General features: G+C 40.9%; 1 protein-coding gene across 1 annotated transcript in view; it reads right to left on the minus strand.

Moving 5' to 3' along the window:
- LOC306999733 (protein NLRC3-like) overlaps positions 1-9,564 on the minus strand; it is a 33,310-nt gene extending 23,746 nt beyond the window's left edge. Inside the window, exon 1 of the mRNA XM_079614654.1 lies at positions 9,456-9,564. The gene's annotated coding sequence lies outside the window, so the exon portion shown is untranslated. The remainder of the gene's footprint in view (positions 1-9,455) is intronic.
- Positions 9,565-10,104: the final 540 nt, after the last annotated feature.

Raw genomic sequence — 10,104 nt, forward strand, 5'->3', positions numbered from 1 at the left:
TTTCTCAGCAGCAGATACATCTCCCTAAAACACAAATCACTCTGTTTAATATTATGCATTTTAAACACACACACATTATAATAATATATATTATAACGTTAATGAATATTATATAATTATCAGCTTGTATATTATTATTATTATTATATATTGTATATATTATTAAAGCTGCAGTCCGTCGTTTTTCCTCTTTGTCGCCATCTCTGTTAGAAATCTGCAATTGCAGTTATTCGCGGAATTATTAACTGTGCGTGGGTAGTAAATCGGCATGAAACAGCGCGGATGAACACAATGTATTGAGGCTGCCGCGTCGCTGTGGATACTGTAACGTTACTGTCATCAGCAATCTCAGAGTATACTTTTTGAAAGTGTCAACATTAGAATTTTCATCGGAAAATGTAATCTGAACAAGTAAGTAACATTCACTAAATTCGAGGGGTGGGGGGAAGCATTGCAGTAGGGTACCATGCTGATCAAATCTAACGATTGCTTATATCACGTCAAAACGTGAAAAATATATATTTTTTTTAAGTCTTTGGGTTTTACAACTGGTGAATCTCCAGTTGTCACTGGTGATTGTCGCTTTAAACTTTCGGGATCCGCCATACCAAGTGCTAAGCTAAACCTCCACCTCCATCAGCCACACACGCTAGCCGGGGACTCCTTCTCTATGTGTACAGAAGTGACGTAATGACGCAAAGACATGCTCGAAATTCCCGCGGAAATCCACCAGTACCACTGGAATTAAAATCATTATTACAAGCTTACCGTTTTGAATCGAGGTAAGGCAAGCAGATCGTTTTGAACACTGGCTGGTTACGTTTTTTTTCAAAAATGTCTTTTTTGATATTTTTAAACCCAAAAAAGTGCCGGACTGCAGCTTTAAATTAAGTTTTATAATGTATCATGACACTTCAAGTTGTAAGGACTGATCAGTCATGCCTAAGCAGAAATAGATATGTCAAATCTATAATATTATAGGTTTAAGTCAATCATGAGGAATTCTGAATGCGTTATAACCCTTGACAAATGTGAATGTTTAACCCTCTGGGGACCAAGGTGTTTTTGGGGTCCTTGAGATGTTTTGACATGACCTGATATTTGTATTTTTTTCAGTTGCTAAACATATTAATGGGAAATGTGTAATTACACTCTATTTAGCATGAACATGGCTATCATAAAATGTGAGCAACATGTATGTACATGTTTGCATTTTTGAGAGAATATTATTTATGCGTGGTTATTCAAAAAACTCAAGCTTAAATTTTCTGATATAAGACCACAATGACGAACTTCATATATTCCCACAATACTTTTGACTAATGGATGTTATCGGCTAGAGTGTTTACTTCAAAATTATCTGAAAATCATCCGGGCTAATCGTTCACATTAAACAATAGATTGATTTAAATTTTGTAAGACACTTTTTGTTTGGAAAGGCAATATGCAGATGGACGTGAATGATCCAACAAGGTCATGAATAATGTCCTAATTCACACCTGAAGACAAAGACCTGCTAATGCTGCATACTAATGAGCCTTTCATTCAGGTGTCACTGAGCCACAAGAAAGAATGCAAAGACAACACACACACACATATATATATACATACAAATATATATATATATATGTGTGTGTGTGTGTGTGTGTGTGTGTGTTGTCTTTGCATATATTTCTATAGAATTGGAGTTGGCAACATCTTGAAAAAAAGTGTATTTTTCCACAAACTGTGTATGCTTGTAAATTGTATAATATCCAAGGTAAACATTTCTAGTAATTGTGCAGTTAATTCTCATTCGTATTTTCAGAAAGTTTAGGAATATGTAGGCTATCCTCTCCCCAAATTTGTCACTAACAAAACACAAAAATAATATAAAGAGAAGGTTTATATTGACCTTTTAAGATTTTGTTTGCACCTTGTAAATTAGGTTTTGATGTGGCAGTAAAAACTTTATAATCTATCCAAAACGAAATGTCTTTCATATTTCGTCTGTAACATATTGTCTTTTATAATATATATTAGGGCATAAATGTTAATTTGCAGTTTAATATGTTGCTTATACAAAGACATTTTATTTCAACGTATTCAGTAAATTTTTACTCATCTCAGTAGGCAATATAGATAGTTTGCTAAAAGCTAAATTAAAGGGTTAGTTCACCCAAAAATTAAAATAATGTCATTAATGACTCACCCTCATGACGTTCTAAGCCCGTAAGACCTCCGTTCATCTTCGGAACACAGTTTAAGATATTTTAGATTTAGTCCGAGAGCTTTCTGTCCCTCCATTGAAACTGTATATACGGTATACTGTCCATGTCCATAAAGGTAATAAAAACATCATCACAGTAGTCCATGTGACATCAGTGGGTTAGTTAGAAGTTTTTGAAGCATCGAAAATACTTTTTGGTCCAAAAATAACACAAAATAAGACTTTATTCAGCATTGTATTCTCTCCCGGGTCTGTTGTCAATCCTTCACAGTTACGCTGATGGCGTAAGACGCTGATGACGTGTTATCTGGTGCGCCCGAGCTTCATTTATAAACTGAGGGAAACGCACGCTGTAAAAGTGTCTCATCCGCGACATGCACATTTACGCACCATTAAAAAAATGATATCCACGCAAACAATGTAGAATAGCTTGAATATAGCGTGCGTCTCCCTCAGACTGTAAACGAAGCTCGGGCGCACCAGATAACACGTCATCAGCGTCTTACGTCAGCAGCGTCACTGCGGAGTCCTGAACGCAGATTGACAACAGACCCGGGAGAGAATACAATGCTGAATAAAGTCTTATTTTGTGTTATTTTTGGACCAAAAAGTATTTTCGATGCTTCAAAAACTTCTAACTAACCCACTGATGTCACATGGACTACTTTGATGATGTTTTTATTACCTTTATGGACATGGACAGTATACTGTACATACAGTTTCAATGGACGGGCAGAAAGCTCTCGGACTAAATCTAAAATATCTTAAACTGTGTTCTGAAGATGAACGGAGGTCTTACGGGCTTAGAACGACATGAGGGTGAGTCATTAATGACATTATTTTCATTTTTGGGTGAACTAACCCTTTAATTCACACAGACACGCGCGAGCTGTAGTAAACAAACGCATGCATATGTGCCGTTCATTCATTCAAACACAGAAACGCGATTCAAATTTAAACAGTCTTTTGCGGTTTACAGACACCATTTCATATCGCGATTAGAACAAAGCACTCACTGATCTGCAGCTGGATCCGTTGTTAGGCTACTCCAGCACGTTTGAGGTAAAATTTCCAGGATTATCACGATATTATTATTTCTCACTACAGTGTGTTTTCCAGCTGTTGTGGGCGTTGACTGGTTTGCAAGTGTTGCTTCAGATTATCTGCGTTTGAATAGCGCGCGCTCTCCATGGGCGTGTTAAATTAGCAGAGTAATGAGGTGCCAGAACGATAATGAGAACGGCTGATCTCTCGCTCTTTTTATATAGATTACATAAACAGAGAATATTTGTTTTAATAATTTAAATAAAAAATAATTTAAAACTACACACTTAAATGATTATAGAGATATATAGCTCATGTCTGAGTGAATAGTATTCACTGAGTTTTGTTTAAGTTTAGAGACGTGCACTAAAAAAAAGGTTCACGGAGACGGAGAGGCAGAAAGCACACCCTGTTTACTTTCTGTATTTTACAAAAGCACAATGTTTTAATTTCGATTTTAAGTGAACCCATAAAAAAGTAGACATTTAACAGTTTATTTTTTCATATTTCTTAAGCCTGTATGACAAAAAATAACAGGAGTATTTTAAGTCTATGTTGCTGCTATGTGAAAAAAACGAGGAAAACGTGCCGGCGCATTTTTGGTCCACAGAGGGTTAATGTATATATAATGTTATGGATACTTAGATTAGTTAAGTTTATCCATTGAAATGCAAATTTCCATTTAATGTAGTGTGAGCATAAATTTAAACTGAATTGTCAACATTGTCAAACGTGTTAATCCATGTCAACTGTGTTAAAGTTGATGGGTAACACAGTTGACGGGTAACACAGTTGACGGGTAACACGTGTTGACGGGTAACACGAGTTGACATATTTAGCCATTTTAGGGCCAAACTGCTGGCCTTAGTTAGTAGTTGACCTTGATTAACTTTTAACATGTTTTTATGTTCTTTCTCTACACATTTATAAATATAGCATGTGACGCAAGTTCACTAGAACATGTTGATAACACAGTTGACGGTCAATTAATCTACTCTGTGCAATATAGATAATTGAAGAGGAGAAGTTATGACTTACCACACTGTCTTAAAATTTCCTTCCAAAAAAGGAATTGCATCACAGTGATGTTGGACATGTGACTTTGAAACAAACCATTGCTGATGTATAGGGGGTTTAACAGGGAGTAACACAGTTGACACTGATTTATTGGACATACACAAAATGGATGATTTAATGTAGATGCATGAGCAAAATATTTTTTAAAACACCTTTCTCAAAATTGAATGATTATTTTAGACAAATATTTATAAGAAATATATACAGAAACATGCATTTTAGAGCTAATCTGAAGAGCAAAACCTCACATTTACCAAATCAGACAGCACAAAAACGTCTCGGTTACTAACGTAACCTCGGTTCCCTGAGATGAGGGAACGAGTGTTGCGTAAGCTGGCTTACGCATCGGGAAAACCCCTTTTCTCGAGAAGATTGAAGACAAAAAATATCCTTATAATTTTTATTTAATTTAAAACGTACTTGCTGCAGCAAGCAGACCTAAGCGAGACGGCTTGCACGCTTATTGGCTGCTCTGCGGCAACTGCTGCAACCTATGGAGAGGCACGGCTGGCGTGAGAGCCAATGAGGACGCTTCGCGCCCTCCAAGGGTCACAGCGCGCCAAAATGGGCATGGCTTCATGTTATAAGAAGCTGCGCCGCCCATAGATGCCTTGTTTTCATCGACTGAAGCGATACCAAATCGGAGCACAAGCACGGCAAGGTTACACAACACTCGTTCCCTCATCTCAGGGAACCGAGGTTACGTTAGTAACCGAGACATTCCCTTTCGAGAGTACTCTCGTGTTGCATAAGCTGGCTTACGCATCGGGAACCCCGTGTAAAACGCTGTGTGTGCTCACGAAGACTCCTTTCATCAATGTCCCAGGGCAAGTGCCCGGGGCTCATAAGACGAGTAACTAATGTTCAGGCCAAGAAGGGGCCTAAACAGGGAGTATGTAGGGGTGGGGCCGAATGTGATTGGACCCTAAGTGCTACATGAATGAAAGAATGCTTGACACATTATAGCACAGTTATGCCAGATCTAAGTCGGACAGGATAACTGCTGTAGCGGGAACTTCTAGGTTATAAAACCTGATAAATGTAGGCGGAGAGGCCCAGCCTGCCGCTGTACAGATATCCTGTAGTGAAATCCCACTGGACCAAGCCCAGGACGAGGCCATGCCTCTAGTAGAGTGAGCTCTGACACCCAGAGGGCAGCAGAGGCCTTTGGATGCATAAGCCAATGAAATAGCATCGACTATCCAACGTGAAAGGCTCTGCTTAGTGGTAGCCAGCCTTTTAGTGCGGCCACCAAAGGATACAAAGAGCTGCTCCGTTTGTCTGAACACAGCAGAGCGCTCCACATAAATCCTCAGGGCCCTGACAGGACAGAGAAAATTCACGTCCCTCTCACAATCAGATACAGGAGAGCAGACAGGGAAATGACTTGCGCTCTGAACTGAGTGGCAAGTATCTTGGGAACATAATGCCTGGTTCAGATTACACGATTTTAGCCCGATTTTGGCACGATTCGTTTGACGTAGGGTGTCGTGGGGATTCGTAAACGACAACGGGTGTCGGGACGCAAGATTCGATCATGTCATCTCGTATAGTGTGTCATAGTGGGCGACAACCTACGTCGCATCTGCGATGCTTCACGACATCACGACAAAAAGACTAGCATGTTTGATTTTTTTTTCGGTCCTCACGACGTCACGAGAGTGAGTGAGTGAGCGAGCGAGAGAGAGTGTGTGCTAGTGAGTGAGTGAGTGTGTGTGCTAGGGTGACCGTGGCTACATTGTTCTGTTGCAGGTCAGACCTGATTTCGCGGGACACGAGGGAGATAACTTACTATTATTATACTAGGTGAATAAATATTGATTTTATATTAGATGTCTTTATTGATAATAGGCTTTATAAAAATGTTAGTCTATGACGGCGCTGACCGGCGCTGTGAACGTCACTAATAGGCTAATATAAAACAAATTTTAACAGCACGGGTCTATTCAATCTAAATAATTAAGTGAAAATGATAATCCAATCGCTAAAAAGCACATTTCCAAATAAGCACATAAATTCCATAAGGAAAGACTAGACAGATTAAATGCGTTCTTACCGGATTCAGTAGCCTATATTTTTGTGTCTTTTCCATGCGTGATGGTGAAACTTCGGTGGCATACACAGCAATCTCCTTTTTTAGGGTCACCTGTAACTGGGTTTAACCATGTATATTTTTCTCCCATTCCTTATCATGCGAACAAAGGCGCTTTTTCTTCTCGGGAGCTCCGGATAGATCCATTTTTCTGTTGCTGATTTTATTTTATTTTTTCTCAGTGTTTGTTTTCCCGCTCTGGCTAGAACCAATAATGCTGCGCATGTTCAGTGATTAACATTTTTATTGTAGAATTGACATACACTATATGTCTTTAGAATCATTGGGCCCGAACTCAAGACAGGTAGCCCTCACGGAGAGGGCATGCAGGTCACCCACACGCTTGACTGAGACAAGGGCCATCAGGAAGACGGTTTTGAGTGAAAGATATTTCAAGTCTATGGACTGCATTGATTCAAATGGGTCACCTTTCATGGCCTCTTGGACCGTGGAAAGGTCCCAAACGGGAACCGACGGAGGTCGAGGAGGGTTTAATCTCCTTGCTCCTCTGAGGAAACGGACGACTAGGTCGTTTTTCCCCAGTGACTGACCAGACGCTGGCATTAGAAAAGCCGCAATGGCCGACACATATACTTTGAGCGTGGATGGGGATCTACCCGCGTCCAAAAGCTCTTGGAGGAAGGAAAGTAACTCCGTTACTCCACAGTTTTTCGGATCCATGTTCCGTGCTGAGCACCAGCTAGAGAACATTGACCATTTTAAAGCATAAAGTCGCCTGGTAGAGGGCACTCTAGCCTCTGTGATAGTGTTTAACAGTCCCTATGGGAGGTTAACGGGTACCCGTTGAGAGCCCACAGTCCGGGGTGGGGATGCCAGAGCGTCCCTTTGGCCTGAGAGAGGAGGTCTTTCCTCACTGGGACCGGCCAAGGGGCTGTTCCCACTAGCTGCGTCAGCTCCGGGAACCACGTTTGGTTCCTCCAGAACGGGGCGACTAGGAGCACAGCGCACCCGTTCTCCCTGATCCGTTTGATGACCTGTGGTAACGAGATCGGTGGGAAAGCATAGACCGGGCGATTGGGCCAGTCGTGGGCCAACGCGTCCCTGCTCTTTGTGAAGTATGTTGGGCAATGAGCGTTGTCTTCTGAGGCGAAGAGGTCGACCTCTGCCCTGCCGAAGATGCTCCATATCAACTGAACCTCCTGGGGGTGAAGGGACCATTCCCCTGGGGGAACGTTGCCCCTGGATAGCATATCTGGACCCAAGTTCAGGATGCCTGGCACATGCGCCGCTCTCAGCGAGCGCAGATTGTGCTGAGCCCACACGAGAAGGCGTTTGGCCATGGCAAAAAGGCTTCGGGATCTGATACCGCCCTGGTGGTTTATGTAGGATACCACCGACGTGTTGTCCGTTCGGACTAGGATGTGGTGACCCGCAGGTTTCGCGGGGCATTTGAAACAACGCCCGCAATTTGCTCTTTTAGAAAACGTGTGTGACGCAGCGGCGACACACACGGAAGGTTGAAAGGATATAGTGCGCGCTGGATAGCGCAGCTGGAACGGCGTCTGAAGGCGGCGTGGGGAGAGTCTCCTAAGCCAGCTTCTTCAGTCCTGCAGTCCCGCTGAGTGCTTGATTCGACGGCGCGAGGCTTCTTCCAGAGTCAGCGAAGAGGATACTTCGCTGAAGGAGATGAAATCAAGGCATCAATGGGCGGCGCGGCTTTTTATAACATGAAGCCACGCCCATTTTGGCGGGCTGTGACCCTTGGAGGGCGTGAAGCGTCCTCATTGGCTCTCACGTCAGCCATGCCTCTCCATAGGTTGCAGTTGCGGCAGAGCAGCCAATAAGCGTGCAAGCCGTCTCGCTTATGTCTGCTTGCTGCAACAAGTGCGTTTTAAATTAAATCAAAATTATAAGGATAATTTTTGGCTTCAATCTTCTCGAGAAAAGAGGTTTTCCCGATGCGTAAACCAGCTTACGCAACGCGAGAGTACTCTCGAAAGGGAACAGCAATTTCCAGTATAGAATATGCCATTTTTGCAAGATAAAAGATGGGAATCTGTTGGATTTTTTTTATTAAATTAATTAGAAATGTCCCCTGATATAAAAGTGATCATTGCGTGAAGTGAAAAGTTAATGAAAAATTTGTAAAATTGATAATGGAGTCCATGGACATGACATGTAGCTACCCATAATGAATGACTAAATTAATGACTGATCAAGAGGTTACCTCACTTGGTTTTTCCCATTATGCCTACGTACACGTTCATTTCTTTATTTCTACAAAAAGTAGGCCAATTAAACGTCGATACTTAGTTTTTTTGTTTTGTTTTCTCGGTTAAAATAATCTTAAACAGACAAATTACGCATGTAAATCACTTCATTCTGGCCGCAAGGCTGCAGTCCTGCCTATTTCATATGTGGAGAGTGACGACTGCAGTAGGCTAATTAAAATGCGGCAAAGATTAGGCTATTTTTATTTTATAAAAGACAAATATGAGAGTGGTTAGGCCGAAATTTTAAAGTCAAAACGTGAATATTAGCTGTAACGTTGAAATTAGTCCAGAAAGTATTTCATGCGTCGAGCCATATTGTCGACATACAACCCAATCTAGACATTGTCAACACAATCTAGGCGGCTAGCCTACTCATTGCAATGATTTCCATTCAAGTTTTCATAACTCATGTAACGTTAATGTAGTATGCTAACTGTACGCACACATTTGCCATGCTGTTTAGATTTGTCTGCTACTTCAACGCATCAACATTTACAAAAAAAAAATTGTATACATTATAGAAATAGCCTGCAATTTGCATTTTTTATAACTCATCTTTTATAACATAATTATCGCTGTAGCCTATAGATCAGGTTTGGAGAAACAAACATAACATGTATAATCATTCACTTCAAACTAAAGTTCGCGCAACAATGCGAGTGTGCAGTTTGCCACTGACAAAAGCAGCGACGACAACTAAGTTAAACATTCAAAACGCCCTATTCTTGGCATTCAGGTGAACAAATAGAAAACGCCAGTAAAACACAACTAAAAAAAAAATTGGTTAGCAGCACATTACCCTTGTAAACAGCAGCACATGCATCGTTGGCTGTAAGCAGATTTATCTACATCTTTCTGCTAACTCCAGTCCCAGGGTCATGCGTAGTGCGTCGTGCGCACACTTAAAGAACACCGTTTTGCGTTTTGGCTATGACCTTAAACCGCGTTCTCCGGGAGAAAGGTGTGTTTAAACGACAATATATCCCCCTTACGGCGTAAGAAAAACGTCTTTCGAGTTTAGTTTACCTAATAAACCCGGGAATAAGCCGCTTTCAGTCAAACATAGTCTGATGATATCAGGCAAAATTGTTATTCTGATCGGGCACAAACTGTCTGTTCAACAACGCACTGGATACATTTTAGAGATGAGGAATGTTAAAACTAATATTAGCCTAGATATGCGTAAGAATAATGGTCAAAACAGAACAGCCTAATGTATGGAAAGCTAAGTAGGCTAAGATGAAAACTACGCGAGGTATTAGTAGCCTATCCCTTGCACTCTAAGATGACCCAGGAATATTTCTTGTTTTTCCTGCAGTCGGGTTCATAAAACTGAGTTGCAATTGCAATTTATATCTGTTGTTTTTCTTGATTACATAATTAAATAGGCCTACAGTGCTTATAGAAAATTTTACAGTGAATTTGAGTAAAAAAAACAACTATGTAAA

This window comes from Phoxinus phoxinus, assembly GCF_949152265.1.
Source record: "Phoxinus phoxinus genome assembly, chromosome: 6".
Taxonomy (NCBI): domain Eukaryota; kingdom Metazoa; phylum Chordata; class Actinopteri; order Cypriniformes; family Leuciscidae; genus Phoxinus; species Phoxinus phoxinus.